General features: G+C 37.2%; 1 protein-coding gene across 2 annotated transcripts in view; it reads left to right on the top strand.

The window, feature by feature from the left end:
* The window catches only part of SOX5 (SRY-box transcription factor 5), a 1009763-nt gene that overhangs the window by 331030 nt on the left and 659491 nt on the right, over positions 1 to 19242 (top strand). For both annotated transcript variants that reach the window (XM_055085506.1, XM_055085507.1), the window contains one exon: positions 12239 to 12299. The gene's annotated coding sequence lies outside the window, so the exon portion shown is untranslated. The remainder of the gene's footprint in view (positions 1 to 12238; positions 12300 to 19242) is intronic.

Genomic DNA, 19242 nt, shown 5'->3' with positions numbered 1-19242 from the left:
TCATTTCACAAAATTCTTGCATGAAATATAGACATATCTGCTTTTATGTAGTAATTCTTAACGTGTCTTGACTGAATGCCTGCTTTCTTCACCAAATCTGTTCCATCCACTTTCAGTCTTTCAGGGAAGAGCAACTCCATCCTTCTATTTGCTCATTCCAGACACCTGGGAGTCTTCATTGACTCCTAGCTTTCATTCACACCCATATCCAATTCATTTGCAAATCCTATCTCTAAAAGATACATATTCTGATTCACCACTGCCGCTCTGGCTCAAGATGCCATAAAGTATTGCCTGGAATATTAAAATAGACTCTACCCTTACACCTACCATTGTCTATTCCTAACATAGCTCTGGAAATAAATGGGGGCATTTTTGGTTGTTGAGTGGCATGGACATATACACACTACCAAATGTAAAACCGATAGCTAGTGGGAAGCAGCCACATAGCACAGGGAGATCAGCTCGGTGCTTTGTGACCACCTAGAGGGGTGGGATAGGGAGGGTGGGAGGGAGGGAGTCACAAGAGGGAAGAGATATGGGGACATATGTATATGTATAGCTGATTCACTTTGTTGTAAAGCAGAAACTAACACACCCTTGTAAAACAATTATATCCCAATAAAGATGTTAAAAAATTTAAAAAAAAAAAGTTCTGGGAATTACTACTGGCATTTGGTGAGCTGAGTTTAGAGGTGACCTGCCATGTGCTTGATGGTCAGGACAAAGAGAGGTTGGCCACTCACAATGCCGATAGCAACTCTATTGAGAAATACTGAGCCCATTAAAAATCTAAGTCACAGAATATCCCACTTCTGCTCAACCCGCTCCAATGACTGCTAATTTTTCTAAGAACAAAAGCCAATATCCTTACGACGGTGTACAGGTCTTACAGAGTCAGCCCTTTCCCCTGCCTCACACAGTCAGCCCTTTCCCCTGCCTCGCTTATCTGATCTCATTTCTTACTATTCTCTTATCGCTTACTACATTGCAACCACTCTGAAAACAGTCATGCCAGCATGCTATTCCTGCTGCCTGAAAAGTTCTTTCCCCAATATGCATGTCTGGCTCCCTCACCTCCTTACTCAACTGTCCTCTTTCTCAGTTACCCTGCTTAAAACTGCAGATCCTCCTTTCAGATTCCTATCCACAAGCTGTTTTGTCTCCAAAATACTTGTCACCATCTAACATATTAAGCTACATTCTTTTCTGTCTTCACTCACCAGACTTTGAGCTGCGTACGAGATTTTTGTCTGTTTTGTTCCCTGCTACTATCACTTTGCGTAGAATAATATTTGGCATATAGTAGGTGCACAATAAGTAGTTTTTGAATGAATGAATTACTCATAACAACCTTGGGCAGTATTGCATTAAAGAAGTGGGCATTTAAAAGCTGAGGGTCTAGTAGATTTGTCGAGACACATAGCTTAGTAAAAGGAGGGATTTGCACCTGTTCTCATAAGTACATTTATTTATTCATCTGCTAAGTATTTATTAAACTCCAGTTTAAATCAGGCACTGTTCTAGGTGCTAAAGGTAAAGCAATGAACAAAATAGGCAAGGTCTATTTTGCCTAAAATGTTTTAGATCTCAAAAACAAACTAGTTTTAGAGATGCTAAGTGCTATGCAGGAAATAAAAGAAAAGGAAGAAGGGATAGTGACAGGTGGTGATGGGGAGAGGCCTTCAATTTTTTGTACTTTTCCCACTGTAACCTGACTAGCTCATTTCCATATTAGTAACAATACTTTATTTGATACAGACACTTGAAAAGAGGAAGAAATGGGGAATTGGTACATGGACAAGTATGTTTTGAAGTGATCTATGTGGTCTATTGGAAAGAAAATGGATTTTTTAAAATTGAAGTATAGTTGATTTACAATATTGTGTTACTTTCAGGTGTATAGCACAGTGATTCCGTATTTTTGTGGATTATATTCCATTATAGGTTATTACAAGATAATGGCTGTAATACCCTGTGCTATACAGTATATCCTTGTTGCTTATCTATTTTATACATAGTAGTTTGTATCTGATAATCCTGTACCCCTAATTTCTTCCTCCCCCTTTCCCTCACCCCTTTGGTAACCACAGATTTGTTTTTTATATCTGTGACTCTGTTTCTGTTTTGCGTATACATTCATTTGCATTTTTTTAGATTCCACATATAAGTGATATCATACATCATTTGTCTTTCTCTGTCTGACTTATTTCACCAAGTGTAATATCCCCTAGGTCTATCCACATTGCTGCAAACGGCAGAATTTCATTCTTTTTTATGGCTGGATAATTTTCCAATTGTCTATTGGGTATTTGAGTTGCTTTTGTGTTTTGGCTATTATAAATAGTGCTGCTATGAACACCAGGGTGCCTGTATCTTTTCAAATTAGCCTTTTCTTTTTTTTCCGGATATATACCCGGGAGTGGAATTGCTCATATGGTAATTCTATTTTTAGTTTCTTGAGGAACCTCCATACTGTTCTCCATAGTGGCTGTATCAATTTACATTCCCACCAACAGTGTAGGAGGGTTCCTTTTCCTCCACACCCTCTCCAGCATTTGTTATTCGTAGACTCTTTGGTAATAGCCGTTCTGAGGGGTGTGAGGTGATATCTCGTTGTTGATGTCAGGAAGTCTTGAGTTCACATCCCACCTCTGCCACATGCTGGCCATGTGACCACGAGCAACTAAGTTTAACTCAGTATCCTCATTTGCTATGTGTTACCAGTGCACACTTCATAGGGTGGTTGTGAAGTTAGTGAAGAGTCAGTGTAGATGAGATGTTTAATGGATAATAAGTCAGTAAATGTTTTTTAAAAAAGATTTTTGGTTAATCCATAGGAAATGAACCTGGATGGGGTGCTCCGGTGGGTGTCTGTTTTCTGAGGAGGAAGATGGGGTTATTATAAGGGCACTAAGTGCCAACTCAGAACTTTTGCAAAACCCTTTGAACCCCACACTTAAATAGCATTATACAATTGGTATAAAAGTTTTGATATTCTATTTAATAAACTTTTGTTATTATGAAAGTTATATAATTTATTGGAGAAATGTTTAGAAAATGTAGATTAGCAAAAGAAACTAAGCAATTTTTGTAGTTCTAAAATTAATATTGTAACATTTGGGCATTTATCCTTTGAGTCATTTTTATATCTTGTGTGTGAGTGTGTGTGTGTGTGTGTGTGTGTATGTGTGTGTGTATATCATTGGTTATGTAAACTACAAATCTTCTATTAACCAAAATTAATCTTTTAGAACATTAATATTTTGCAACAGAATTAGTGTTTAGGAACTTTCAGGCACTGGAGTCACAGGAATGTGTATTTGGATCTGGGCTCTGCTAATTACTAAGCCTCTTTTCCTCAGCAGATTAGTAGGGAGGTGATCTGTAGTTTATTTAAGTAATGCCCTATTGTTAGCCATTTGGACTCATTCCTTTTTTCATATTATCAATAATTTCTAGAAAAATATATTTGTGGATAAACTTTTCTTGTTTTTGGAATTCTTTCCTCAGGATATATTTTCCAGAAATGAAATTACATATGAACATGTGTAAGACTGCTGGTATAGATGATCCAAATATTTTTCAAAAAATTTGAACCACTTTTAACTTTCAGTGGCAACATATGAAAGGCCCCACTTTACCATATCTTTCCAGCATGGGGTTTTATAATAAAAACTTGTGTTAATTTGACATAACCCATAAGTGGATACTTCCATACATATGCTAAGTTACCGTTTGTTAAGTCCCATGGAATGAAAAGTTCCTCAATGTCCCTTGGAGAGTTAGGAGAGACTTCACTGAGAAGGTACAATGATTGGGTTGGGTCTTGAGGGAAGAGTAGGTAGAGAAGAATGGCAGAAGATGGAAAAATTGTCTCATGTAGGGTTTGAGACTTAAAGCAAGGAGAACAGCTAAGGAAGGGAGCACTCATAATAGTCAAGGTAAGAGAAGACCATGAGTGTGGAGAAGGGTGATACCTATGGAAACAGAGAGGAAGGGACATATTTTATAGATATTTGAGAGATTGGGTGAGGATGATTCAATGGCCAGTTAGATGCAACAGGTAAGGGAGAAGGGACTCCCTCCATTATTATCATGAGGACTTTTTAATTAAAGAGTTCTAAACTGATATAAATCACTCATTTATTTACCATCTTCTGAGTTCAATTAAATTAGAAATCATAACTTACAGCAAAGACTATCCCTGTTCACTTGGTAGAAGTAGGTAGGCATGTTGTTTTATCTTTCAGCATGCCTTACCACTCCCTTCTTCCAGAAAGACCATCCCCCCATACCTATATACATACTCTTTCTTTTGGTTGAACTGTTTCTTCATTATCTGCCCACCACAAAGGCACATGATATAGTCTTGGCCAGTCATAGAACATCATTCTGCTGGCCATTATGAATGATGTAAAGAAAAAGCCCTAGTTTTCCCAATATGCATGCAAAAATCTTTTCTGCTATGATATTTCACCTCCCATTGAATGGTAATTAAAATTCAGTTAAAATGCCTGTACATGTTCTTGCTATGTTGTGAAAGGTTATAATAAGAGGGATAAGACTGTCGAACATTGTTTGAATACCTACAGTGTTAGGTACTTAATGGACTAGGCACTCGTGCACTTGACATGCACTCATTTTATTCTATTGTTCACCCAATAAAGCATGCATGATTTTAATTCCCGTTTAACAGATGAGGAAATGAAGGAACCGAGACTTAAAGTAACTTGCCAGTGGTCACCCATATAGGCTGGAGATGGGATAGCCAGAATTAACAAATTCTTGATAGAGGAAATGTGGCATTTTTATTCATTATCATAAGAAACAATACTAATAAATGAGAATCTTTTCTATATATAATCTTCTAGAACGTTATAATCTTCTAACATTAAACTTTACTTGCAATTACTCAGAATTTCCTTGGAACAAACCAAGATTATTGATCTTCCATTTTTCACTTGAAAATTATTTAATTAGCTTGGTAATCAACTATATAAATGCTATTTCTATTTGTTGTTAATGATGATGCCATGTTATGTACATCTGGTATGGATCATCTCATTTCTTATTTTATCACTGGAAATTTCTATTGTATAATTTTTCACCTTATTTAATTTACTTATATACATTATAATGTCTGCTGTACTGTTAATTTATAAAAGGCAGAATTCATATCCAATTAATCTTCTTAGCCTTCAAATTAGGCTGAAAAAAGAAATTAACATTTATTATTGGGTTCTGTAACATTTATTAATTTAATTAATTCTCACTTTAAAAATGAGAAAACTAAGGTTCAGAAAGGTTTTGGCACCTATAATAAGTCGAGGCCTGAACTTAAGTCTAGATGATCTCAAAACGTGTTCTTTTTATTTCTCCATTCTGCCTTATTATATAAACAGTATCTTATGATCAGTGCTCAGTAACTTTTTTGTTGAATAGATGAATAGATAGATGGTTGCTACTCAACAGATTCGCAACTGAACTCGAAGCAATGTGCCTGCACAGTTAAGAGAAGGCAGCAGACCTTATATAAATTTCGATGGCAGAAAATATACTTGAATAGTCAAACATGTATTGACTGACAAAGAGTTTAGTCATTTTAGGTTGTGTAACTAGAATTGATCAGATTGCTTAATCTTATAACTCTTATTATATCATTGAAATTGGGTAAATATGAGATAGCCCCGTAGGGTAACGTAGCCTCTGAGTACTTGTTTAAATGAATTCATATTAAAATTGAAGGTTTAAATAGATAGGATTGGTAAACTTGAATTTTATGTCTCTGAAACTTGATATTTTCAAAGTATATGTTTCCTCACATACTTATCTAATTTTGTTTGGCAGCTAAAGTATTCCTTTTTAACAGTCATTCTTAAGTAGAGAATTCTAAAATCACAAAAGTGTCTACATGATTTACGGCTTTTAACAAATTGTATTCTGAGCTATCACCATACTTTGGATGAAAAAATTTTTTTCTACACTACCAGCCCTGAAAAAGTGAAAATTATACTTGGATTTTATTATAATACTTGAGTTCTATTGAAAGACTAATCTCTGAAGACTAGTTTAAAAGTAGAACACCTTACTATTATTTTATTATTGGTATTTAATCTTGGCATGCCATTAATGTTATCTGTCAAGCAATAATCTATCAAAATATAAAATTTCTTTTGTATCATCTTAACATAGACTTTTTCAAGACAGATGTGGGTACTTTTCCTTTTAAAAATGGGGATAATGTGTTAACGTGTCTTTGTTTTATCTGTGTAATTTTTTAAAAACTGCTTTATTGAGTTATCGTTTATATACTATACAATCCACTCATTGAAAGTGTGCAATTCAGTGTTTTTCAGTAAATTCAAGGAGTTGTTCACTATCACCACAGTATAATTTTAGAACATTTTCATCTAACAAAAAGAAGCTACATATTTATTAACAGTTGCTTCCCATTACCCCATAAATCTCCGTTCCCTATAATTCTAAGTAACTGCTAATCTGCTCATGTTTCTATAGATGGTAAATCTATAGAATAGGTAATATTCTAGACTTATAAATGAAATCATACAATATATGGTCTTTTGTTATCGGCTTCTTTTATTTGGTATAATATTTTCAGGGTTCATCAATGCTGTAACATGTACTCCATTCCTTTTTATGGCTGAATAATATCCCATTGTATGGATGTATCACATTTTGCTTATCCATTCATCAGTTGATGGACATTTAGATTGTTGCCACATTTCGGCTATTATAAGTAATGCTACCATGAACATTCGGGTGCAAGTTTTTGTATGGACACATGTTTCATTTCTCTTGTGTATGTAAGTACATAGGGGTGGAATTGCCGGGTCATATGGTAACTCTGTACGTAACATTTTAGGAACCACCAAACTATTTTCCAGAGCACCTGCAGAACTTCACATTCTTACCTGTGACATACATGGTTCCAATTTCTCTACATTCTTATCAGCACTTGTTATTATCTCTTTTTTAAAAATAGCCATCCTAGTGGATGTGAAGCAGTATATCATTGTGGTTTTGGCTTGCATTTACCTAATGGCTAATGTTGAGTATATTTCATAGTCTAATTGGCCAGTTTTATACCTTCTCTGGTAAAATGTCTATTCAGATTCTTTGTCCATTTTTTAATTGGACTGTTTGACTTTTTAATATAGAGTTTTAAGAGTTCTTTCTATATTTTGGATACAGGTCCTTTGTCAGATCTATGATTTGCAAATATTTTCTCTCATTCTGTAGGTTACCTTTTCACTTTCTTGATGGTGTACTTTGAAACACAAACATTTTGTATTTTGATGTAGTCCAATTTATTGATTTTTTTTCTTTTGTTACTCATTTTATCTGTTGGTGTTGTATTTGAGAAACCATTGCCAAACTCAGGGTTACAAATATTTATGCTTTCTTCTAAGAGTTTTATGGTTTTAGCTCTTACGTTTAGTTATATGATCCATTTTGAGTTAATTTTTTATACGGTTTTGAAGTAAAGATCTAATTCCATTCTTTTGCATGTGGATATCTAGTTTTCCCAGAACCATTTGCTGAAAAGATGATTATGTCCCAGCACCAATTCTCTGACATCAGCTGAGTGTCCTATCATTCAAATCAATCTGATGCTAACTATTTGGAGTTAGCACCAGATCCCACAAACTAAAGGCTAAGGTCCCCAATAAGACTGCCCTTACTTCAGAAGAGAGCTGCAAGTGGGGTCCCCAGGCAAGGGACACTTCTGCCTGGTTGAATTGGCTACAGATTTGGAAGCTCCCACGACACTGCTTCAGGTTCAGTAATTCACTAGAATGACTCACAGAATTCATGTAAGTGCTTAATTATGATGACTGTTTTATTATAAGGGATTCAAATGAACAGCCAGATGAAGAGGTATATAGAACAAGGCCGAAAGGGTTGTGGAGTGGGAGTTTCTGTCCTTGTGGAGGCAGGGTTGCCACCCTCCTAGTACATCAGTGTATTCACCAAGCAGGAAGCTCTCTGACTTGTTGTTCAGAGTTTTTATTGACATAATTATAGACATGGTTGATTAAATCATTGGCTATGTCATTAAACTCAATCTCCAGCCTCTCAATCTCTTCTCCCCAGAGGTTGTGTGTGGGAGGATCAGGGGATGGGGGTGGGAGGTGTCTCAAAGTTCCATCCCTCAAATCACTTGGTTGCTTTTTCTGACATGCTCTCCCAGCCTGAAGCTATCTGGGAACTCTGACAAGAGTCACCTCATAGCATAACAAAGTCGCACCTGCCACTCAGGGAATTCCAAGGGTTTTCAAAGCTCTGTGTCAAGAATGAGGAACAGAGTGAAGTAAGTCGGAAAGAGAAAGACAAATATCGTATATTAACGCATGTATGTGGAACCTAGAAAAATGGTACAGATGAACCAGTTTGCAGGGCAGAAATTGAGACACAGATGTAGAGAACAAATGTATGGACACCAAAGGGGGAACGTGGCAGGGGTGATGGTGGTGATGGTTGTGATGAACTGGGAGATTGGGATTGACACGTATACACTAATTTGTATAAAATGGATAACTAACAAGAAGCTGCTGTGTAAAAAAATAAATAAAATAAAATTCAAAAAAGGAGGAAGAGAGCAACCAAATTAATAAATAAATCTACCAATGATAATAAACTCTAAATACTAAACTAAGATAAGCATAAAACCAGAAACAAATTAGATGCAGAAAGCAAACCCCAAGTCTACAGTTGCTCCCAAAGTCCACCGCCTCAATTTTGGGATGATTTGTTGTGTATTCAGGTATTTCACAGATGCAGGGTACATCAAGTTGATTGTGCAGATTTACTCCAGTGCTGCTGAGGCTGCTGGGAGGAATTTACTGCTCTCTTCTTTGTTCGCACAGCTCCTGGGGTTCAGCTTTGTATTTGGCCCTACCTCTGCGTGTGGGTCGCCTGAGGGCATCTGTTCCCGCCCAGACAGGATGGGGTTAAAGGAGCAGCTGATTAGGGGGCTCTGGCTCACTCAGGCTAGGGGGAAGGAGGGGTACGGAATGCGGGCAAGCCTGTGGTGGCAGAAGCCGGCATGACGTTGCAACAGCCTGAGGTGTGCTGTGTGTTCTCCCGGGGAAGTTGTCCCTGGATCACGGGACCCTGGCAGTGGCGGGCTGCACAGGCTTTTGGGAGGGGAGGTGTGGATAGTGACCTGTGCTTGCACACAGGCTTCTTGGTGGCTGCAGGAGCAGCCTGTCTCTGGTGTCCATGCTGATAGCTGCGGCTCGCACACGTCTCTGGAGCTCGTTTAGGCCGTGCTCTGAATCCCCTCTCCTGGTGCACCTCGAAACAATGGTCTCTTGCCTCTTAGGCAGGTCTAGACTTTTTCCTGGACTCCCTCCTGGCTAGCTGTGGTGCACTAGCCCTCTTCAGACTTTGTTCATGCAGCCAACCCCAGTCCTCTCCCTGGTATCTGACCTCTGAAGCCCTAGCCTCAGCTCCCAGCCTCCACCCGTCCTGGTGGGTGAGCAGACAAGCCTCTCGGGCTGGTGCGTGCTGGTCGGCACTGATCCTCTGTGCCGGAATCTCTCTGCTTTGCCCTCTGCACCCCTGTTGCTGAGCTCTCCTCCATGTCTCTGAAGCTTCCCCCTAACCCTCCCCTCGTTTCCACCAGTTAAGGGGCTTTCTAATGTGTGGAAACTTTTCCTCCGTCACAGCTCCCTCCCAGAGGTGCAGATCTCATCCCTATTCTTTTGTCTGTTTTTTCTTTTTTCTTTTGCCCTACCCAGCTACGTGGGGATTTTCTTGCCTTTTGGTAAGTTTGAGGTCTTCTGCCAGCGTTCAGTAGATGTTCTGTAGGAGTTGTTCCACATGTAGATGTATTTCTGATGTATTTGTGGGGAGGAAGGTGATCTCCGTGTCTTACTCCTCCACCATCTTGAAGGTCTCCCTCCAGTACAGTCTTGAATAGAAGTGACATGAGTGGACACCCTTGTCTTATTTCTGATCATAGTGGGAAACCAGTCAGTCTTTTCCTACTATGTATGATAGTTGTGAGGTTTTTGTAGATGCTCTTTATTAGGTTGAGGAAGTTCCCTTCTATTGCTAGTTTGTTGAATGTTTATATCATGGAAGGGTGTTGGATTTTGTCAAATGCTTTTCAGCATCTATAGAGGTGATTGTATTGTTTTGTGTTTTATTTTATTAGTATGATATGTTACATTATTTGATACTTAGATATTAAACCAACTTTGCATTCCTAGGATACATCCCACTTAGTCTTGCTGTGTAATTTCTTTTACTATTTTGTAGCCTTTAAAAGAATTTAGGTACCCCAGAAACCACCCCAAATTATTGTTTCTTTCAAAAATGAGAGAAGTCTTATATAAACTAATAATCAAAAGTTATACAGGTAACCTGGTCCAGATCATCTCTAAATCTCTGACTCTATGTTAGATCAATATCCTAGAAGTAGAATTCTGTTACCCTGAGTGTATCATTTTGACGTCTTATTTGAAATACTAACCACAGGGCTTTCCTGGTGGCGCAGTGGTTAAGAATCCGCCTGCCAATGCAGGGGACACAGGTTTGATCCCTGGTCTGGGAAGATCCCACATGGTGTGGAGCAACTAAACCCGTGTGCCACAACTACTGAGCTTGTGCTCTAGAGCCCACAAGCCACAACTACAGAGCCCGCATGCCACAACTACTGAAGCCAACGTGCCTATTACCCATGCTTTGCAACGAGAGAAGCCACCACAATGAGAAGCCTGCACACCACAAGGAAGAGTAGCCCCCACTCTCCGTGACAAGAGAAAGCTCATGTGCAGCAACGAAGACCCAATGCATCCAAAAATTAATTAATTAATTAACAATACATAAATAAAATAAAATACTAACCACATAATCTGCTTGATGGTACACTCAACTATACCCTCCTAGGGCATAAATGTTATGTAATTTATATTTATACAATTTTAATAATCATGTTTCAAGATCATAAAAGTCATTAACAAATGTTTAAACATTTTGAAACCATTTTGAAACCATAATCATTCTGAGGCCAAAGTTTAAAAAGCTAAGGATAGATAATGAACCTCCCCTTATAAAAAAGAATTCTAGGGCTTCCCTGCTGGCGCAGTGGTTGAGAGTCCGCCTAACGATGCAGGGGACACTGGTTCGTGCCCCGGTCTGGGAAGATCCCACATGCTGCGGAGCAGCTAGGCCCATGAGCCATGGCCGCTGAGCCTGTGCGTCCGGAGCCTGTGCTCCGCAATAGGAGAGGCCACAACAGTGAGAGGCACACGTACCGCAAAGAAAAAAAACTAAAAAATTCTATATTGATAAATAAATAATAAAATAATGATAATATAGTTACATGTATTGAAAATTTTTTTAATTTTTGGATTTATATCAAGGCTATGAAACCGTTTTACAGATCAAGAAAATAAACCTTCAAAGAGGTTAGATAAATTTCTAAAGACATAAAGCTCTTCTGTCATGGGACCAATGCTTAAATACTGGTCTTTGGGATCTGGTTCAGTTAAAGTGACTAAGTAACAATACAGTGTGTCTGGTTTTATTTTGCTATTTTTGTTTTTATTGTTCTAACGTAGAAATTATCCAGTGAGTTTGTAAACCCTTTATTCTTATACAACTTAGTATCCTAGTACAATGTAGCACTGCGCTTTGGTAAGTGCTAGCCTGTAGTTAATAAATTTCAGTGCTCATTAGCTTGTTATCCTTAAAGTATTATAGTTGTAAGTAAGGTTGCATTATACGTATATTTTAAGTTAATCATCGTGGACTATAAGAATGGTTAAAATTGTTTCTCTCAGTAAAACTGGGTCCAGGGTGATCATAGGCTACATACATGCACATGTGCTTACGTGACTGAATTAATAATATAAAATTTTTAAAAGTGATTTAATTGAAACAGCTTCAAGATAATTGGTTCACATTTTTTTTACATTTCAACTATCATTATATCTTGCCTGTCATTTATGAAAGTTTGTTTTTTGAGTGTTCATTTATTATTCATTCATCAGCTATTAACTGGCATAGTCCTATGAGTCTGACGTGTGGCTATGAATCTGGTCTAGAAGATATTTTAGAATGAAATTACTTAATATTTCTTCCAAAGTTATGTAGTAGAAATCTTAACTCTCTTTATAATGTTTAATTTTTTTTCACCTAAGTATTTTGGAATTACTTTGATTTTTCCCTAAATACTTGTCTTTCTTTGTTATTTTTTTCTTAGCATTGCAAGAAATAGATAATATCAAGGACATCAGGAGTGGGAGAGATTGCAGACTCAGCAGGTCAGAACATTGTATTATTATCATTTGCTGATCATTCTTTTGTCATTAATTTTGGAGTTCTTGTTCTCTTGCCACTTGTTTATTTCTTATCCATGCTTACTTGGTGTGGTCTTCAGTTTTGCAAGTAACGACTAAAGCCTTTAGATAATAAGTCCAGCATTTAGGCATTCTCTTTTTAGGATTTGAAGATGAAAAAATAATTTGAAGAGATTTTCAGGAATAGAAGAAGATTTCATACCTAATATGATACACAGTTACCCTGATTTCTGTTATCCTTTTTAGGGTGTAAACTGTTTTGAAATGAAGACTTTTTGATGACTTTTCCAGAATCAAAACTTTAAAACGTATACAATGTTAATAATTATGTAATTGTAGTGGGAGAACACTGGGGTCATGAAAGTCAAGTTTCCTTTCTTTTCTGCCCTGTTCTCTGGGCACAGGGACACCTCTAAAAGCTCTTGATGCTCTTAGAGTCAATTGGTTTACCAACGCTAATTTTAACTACTGAATGTTGACTACCATATGTAAATTGAAGGTAAATTAGTTAAAGGGTCTACTGTGAGCATTTGTCAGCCATTGTGGAAAGTTTAGTGTAAGTCAAACTCCTCAGTAAGCTGGATGCAGCCATGCTGGCCTTTGCAGTCCCCATTTCCCTGAGTGTCACCATGAGTGACTGATGGCTTGTGTTCATCTCCTGCTTCAAGGAAGACTACCAGTTGTCTTAAATAGTGATTACAACTCTTGCTACTATTGCTTAGTTATTTATAGAAGCTTGGGGGTCCTCTCCCTTTCTGTTACCCCTCTAGTGTTACCACTTCCACAACTCTCCTGGAGTTTGACTTAGCTCCTCCACATTCCAGGCCTCCTGGAGAGCAACTACCAGTGGGCTTTTCGGGTTCCATCACACAGAGAGATAAATAGCTTTGTTCTTCAGTCTGATCACATCTCTTCAGGTGAAATGACTTATTCAGAAAGTATCTAAGCTTAAAGTTCTTCTGCCAGGATGCTTCAGGGATTTAGTTATTTTCTAGAATTATGGACTAAACAGATTATTATTGTATGCGTCTTGAGAGAACACCATTCTCCAGCTTAAAGGAAAGATAATTTCAAGTATATCTTGATGCATTACATAATCTCGGGTCTCTGCTCTTGGCTAAATTAAGAAAGAGTCCTGCAAAAAGCTGTGTTTAGAATGATGTGCCCAAGTAATTGGGTTTGTAAATATGTCTGCACTGATTCTTGCAGAGTTGAGAACCACTTTTTGGTGATATGTGTATAAAGAGTTTTCTGGTAGTAAACATCTCCCAATTTTCAGTTTATAAATATCATTGAACTAAACATTAAAAAGAAATAAATTGAAGCCAAAAGTAGTGGATTTTCTTGGCATCCAGCTGTATGTATATATTGATGTTAAATTGAATACAGTTGTTTGAGTTTTGCATGTTTGGAAGTAAGATCAAGAAGGAAGAGACCTCACAGATCCCTTATAGTCTTTACGCATAGAAAGAACTTCAGTCTAATCCATCTATTTTACAAACCTACATTGCTTCCCACTGTCACATGAAATATTAGTAACAGAGATTAATCTATGTTTCTTGATATGATGCAGACCCACTGAATTACGTGCCTTACAGGTTATGGAACACAAACAACTGAACACAACATTGTACACACACAAAAAAATACCATCATCATTTGTCATCTTCACCGATTTATATTTGATAAAGAATACCATTGATACTCATACTTCACTTTGAATTGTATTGATATTTGAAGAACTCAAGACGTTAAGATTTTTTTTATTGTTGTTTCTCTGGAGAAGTTCCCTATTCAGCTGGATGAAACGATAAGATGATCATTCATTCATACATATAACAGAAGTTCCTACTCTTCTGGAGTTTTCATTCTAGTGGAGGAAAACATAACACCAGGATTTTAATATATATGTTAATGGAGATACATACTAAGGAGGAAATAAAGCAGAGTAAATTGAGAATGGTGGGAGACTGTATCCAATACCATGTCTAGGGTAGGCCTTTCTGATAAGGAGAGAACGGAGCACAGACTTGAATATAGTGAGAGGGAATGATTTAGATATATGGGTGAAGAGAGTTACATTCGGTGGGAAGAACAAGTATAATGAGTGTGCTTGGTATGTTGAAGGAGCGTCAAGAAGGGCACTGTGGCCAGAGAGAGTTAGGAGTGGACAAGTAAGAGATGAGAAAGGGTCGGATGTTGTGATGACCATTTTATAAGGCCTGGTAGACCACGGCAGGACCTTGACTATTATTCTGAGTGAGATGGGAATCATTAAGGGGACTTCAGCCAATAAAGGGGCATGATGTGGCTCTCAGGGTTTAAGGATCACTTGGACTTACAGCTTGGGTAAAACATTAAAAATTTCTTTCTTTATACACAGAATATAAATTATGAATGAAAATAGACTTTAACAATGATTAGGGCAACATTATCTGATTAAGATTTTGACTGATGATTGTGTTCAGGGAGCTCATGTTAAATAGTAGAGCTATCATTTTTCATTTTCATGTCTTTAATTTGCAGAATTCTTTTGATTTTGAATCATGTTCTTTGGTTCTGTATAACTTATTTTTTCATAATAGGCACATTAATGACAAGAGTATGTAATATTTAGAAATTTGTGTGTCCAGTTAGTTACTTTGCATAGATGAATTTTCCATTTGTTTGTCATTTTTAATTTCAACCAAAACTACATAGCCTTGTGTAAGTCCATAAAGAAGTCATGAATTTTTATCTCCTAGTTGTAAGGGAGAATACTTGAAAATTATGTTATGGTTTATTGTAATGATCACATGATTGATAAGACTATTCATGAGAAGGAAACATGGATTAAAAAAAAAACAAAAACAGCTTCGTAGGACTTATAGGGCATGAATTCTGGAACCAGCTCTGAAACTTACCAGGAGGACGACTTGGGGTCTTTAACCTGTGTTTGCCTGCTAAATGATGAACCCTGCTTCTCCCATAAGGAGAAGTGCATTGCTACTGTTATCTCTGCAGTTCCTTTACATTTGTTAAACCAATGTGTGCAATGTGTAAATAAAAATTGGTTGAATTAGGAATCACTTACGTTAGAAGTGACCATTTTTAATATAAATGGAAAAATAGGGATATACTATGTAAATAACAGAGGAAAATGTTCATTTTTATTTTCAGAAAAATTAGGTTATAGAAGGTATTATTGATATTTGGAAGGAAGGGTTATTTCTAAAATTATTATTACTGTCATGTCAAAGAATCAAAGTGATTATTGAAAAAGGAATTGAGGAGGTGGGAGTGCCTTCTCCTAGCAGTCTTAGGGCAGCAGTTTCCAATTGCCCAATAACTGTTTGCTAGAAATGTGTCAGACTTTTGAATCAATGCATTAAAAACTATCTTAAAACTATAAGTAGGTATATAAGCTTAGGTTTTCATTATTTGACTTTTAGAATATTCATGTAATAAATATATATTTTGTTTTCATAAACAAATATATAAATTTGTTTGCTTATGAATACTTAGTATAACTTTCTTAAAAATTCTTGTTTATTCTAAATTCTTTCCCTTTTAGTCATAAGAATAGGAATCAGGTTTATGTTTAAACAGAGAAATAAGGAAATTACTCTTTGACACTGTTTTTTGAAGGAGAGGGTATGCAGCCTCAGCTTCACATATGCACCTAAAATTGTTGAATCTGCTGTGATTCCAGTCCCTTTTTTGCTTGGAGGTTCTCCTTCTCCTGGAAGGGCCAGTCCCTCCCCCATGCTTAAACCTACTTCCTCTGGCAGTTCCAAAAACGTTGATTCTTCAATTGAGTATCTTCAACTTCTTCTTTATTGGAAACTTTAATGGTTAAACATGTCAAGTTTCCCCTCTTAAATAATAAATAAACAAAAACTTCCCTTTGATCTTACTTCTCTCTCCAGCTACCACTCCCTTCATATACTTGTTTCCCCAAAGTTTTAACTTACTGTCTCCATTTTCTTTCTTCCTTCTTGCTCGTCAGTCCTCTTCTACTCCTATCCTGCCAACCATTGCTAAGGTCATCAGTTATCTCCATCACACTAAATCCATATGCTAGTTGTCAGTCATTATCTTATTTGGCCCTTGAGTTCTTTCAACTGCTTGAATGACTTTCCACTTTCCACTCCAGTTTAAAAAAATTTTTTTTCTCTTTGCATTTTGCTGAATGAATCTGTCTTGTTCTCCACTGTATCCCTAAAATACTTTTCAAAGTGCTTTGCTTATAGCTTGTGCTAAATGAATTGTTTGAAGATCCAAAACCAAATATTATATAGTGTGAGATGTAATGTCAAAAAGCCTACAAAAGAGCTACAACCTGATGTTCTATGAGGGTTCATAGAAAAGAGAAAGAAAGTTTCATAAACAAAACAGTATTTGAGCTGGATCTTAAAGGATGATTTTCCTAGCAGAGATGTTAGATACTGGTAGGGCTTAACTAGTATATATTTAAGATCCTGGTGTTTTTTTTGGCTTGGGTAAGTTTGGATTCAGCACAGGGTATACAAAAGGGAGATAATGACTGTAAAGATATGGTGGGCTGTTTACAACATAAAGAAACTTTACAGTTCAAATCTGTAAAGAGGACTTTGAATCTCATGCTAGTGATTAGACTTAACAGGACTTGGGGAGCCATTAAAAATTTTTGTTTGTTTTTTAAGGGAATGTGGGTGGTGATTAGGTCTATGCCTTGGATTAATTAGTTACTTTGCTGGCAGTATGAGGTTGATTGAAAGGGGAGAAGCTAAAAGGGGAAGGTAGGAGACCATTGTAGTCATTTAAGCAAGAGATCCAGGAAGTCAGGACCAAGATGGTAAAACCTGGGGAGAGAGAGGAGCAGAAATCCAAAGATGGAATCATTAGGGTAGACTTTCTGGAGCTATAAGGGATGAATTTTAACCTTAAGTAATTGAAATAAAAGCCATGTAATTCACAGATATAGGAAATTGGAAAAATTAATTGTTTGTATTTATTTACATATTTTTAATTAGTGGGAGGTATGTGAATTGTTTTGAGAGTCTGTACATTTGAAATACCAATGTTGCTATATCGAAGAAGCATTCCATGCAGAGATTCTGGAACTAGGCAGGGGAGTTGCGAATGAAGCTATGTGAGATTAAATTTGATAGCAAAATTTGCCTCCTTGGTGGAACGGCAATCCAGGCTTAGGAAACACCCTGGAAGACCAACAGTCTGAATGCCATGTGGAATGTTGGAGAAGACCAAATGGAATAGTCAAAGTAGAAGAAACCCTGAAGCTTGAATTGTAGTTTTGCTGCTTGACAAGCTATGTCTTCCTGAAGTAGGCTTTGGTTTATTTATTCATTTATTTATTTTTAATCTCTCCACAAGTCCTGCCTGAGTGGTCTGCAAATCATAAACACTAAGCGTAGACTCAGTTGGCTCCCTAGAATATAATCATTTCTGGATTATGGAATTTTTTGAAGTATTGAACATTGTTTAGATGTTCCTTCATTCATTGGTTCATTCATTCACTCATTCATATATTCTTACTAAGTCTTAACCTGTGGCAGGCAATCTTTTAGTTATATTGCCTGATTTTTCTCCATCCATTCTTGACTAGAGTTTTCACTGGTTCAGTTGAGCATATTATTGCCAGTTAGTAATAGGAAAAATACTGATTGATTTAGATCTTGTCCATCTATGGAATCACGCCATCCAAATCTCAGACTCTGTCTCCTCTTCCTCAAGTTGGTTGGAGGAAGTGATGGAGAGTGTTACTTTTACATTTTTAATAACCGGAAATACATTCATTATCCTGATTCCCTTTAGATGATTATAGTAAAATACTTAACTCATAAATGATTTAAATCATCCTCCTTAACAGTAGTTAAACACGCTGGTGTTATAGAGATCTGACCAACATAACTATTGTCATACGACTACGGAGAAGTTTTTGGACAGAAGTACCAGTTAGAAGAGGGGAGCCCTATCCCTGAATGTTGAATGAGTGCTTGCCTGGGGTGTCCGCAGGAACAGGAGCTGACACAGGTGTTCAGCACAGTTGCTTACTGCTTCCCCTCAAGAAAGATGGGGGGTTCTTAGCACTGCTGGTTTGTGGCACTCAGCATATTTGGCAAGCAGTCAGCCCTGGCTGTGGATTTCCCTGGGGAAAATAAAAGCCACAGGGAAGTCATCAGTGTGACCTTCTGCTGGGTAGTTGGCACATGGCTGCACCACGGGAAGGCTTTCAGTTGTCATTTTCTGAACGGGTAGATATCAGGTGCTGATGGAGGCTCTCCATTCAAGGTGGGAAGTGGAAAAGGAGAAAAAATATTGAGCAGAAGCTTACCAAATAATTCCCAGTCATGAAGCTTAACACCAGCTGATCTGCTGATAAAAGGGATATTCTTGTGGGGAGGGGGGAGGGAGTTTCTTTGGTTCTGTAAGCACAATTATAAGCTTTCCTATTTAAGTCTGACCCATCATATTGAAATGCTGTCAGTAGTATCATTAGCAAGTAAAGTGTTGATAACACAGTCAAATGCACAGCAGAGTTCTGGCTCTTAAGTGTCTGGACTAACTCCCAATATTAGGAATAGGAGTCAAACTGCCATCACTTTTCCTGTGCTAACAGACGCCCTGCCATTAGCAGTCTGAAGGCAATTTTAATAAAATACATAGCCCTGCTGAGTTGGTCTCAAAAGATAAATAAGCTATGTAGAAAAGAAGCTTTTGTTTAAAAGTAATTATTTAAACTATGCATTACAGGTATTTTTCTTTTACCAGTAAGGCAAATGCTATCAGAATTTCAATAATGATTTTGTGGCACTTATCTAAATAATGTGATATTGTCATTTCAAAGACTTAAAGCATCGCCTTATTTTCACTTTTATACAAAATGGGGGCAAATTGGATCCAGGTATCAAGTGCATGTGTTTTA

The sequence above is a fragment of the Physeter macrocephalus genome, chromosome 6 (assembly GCF_002837175.3).
Source record: "Physeter macrocephalus isolate SW-GA chromosome 6, ASM283717v5, whole genome shotgun sequence".
Classification (NCBI taxonomy): domain Eukaryota; kingdom Metazoa; phylum Chordata; class Mammalia; order Artiodactyla; family Physeteridae; genus Physeter; species Physeter macrocephalus.
This window is presented reverse-complemented; position numbering and strand designations above follow the sequence as displayed.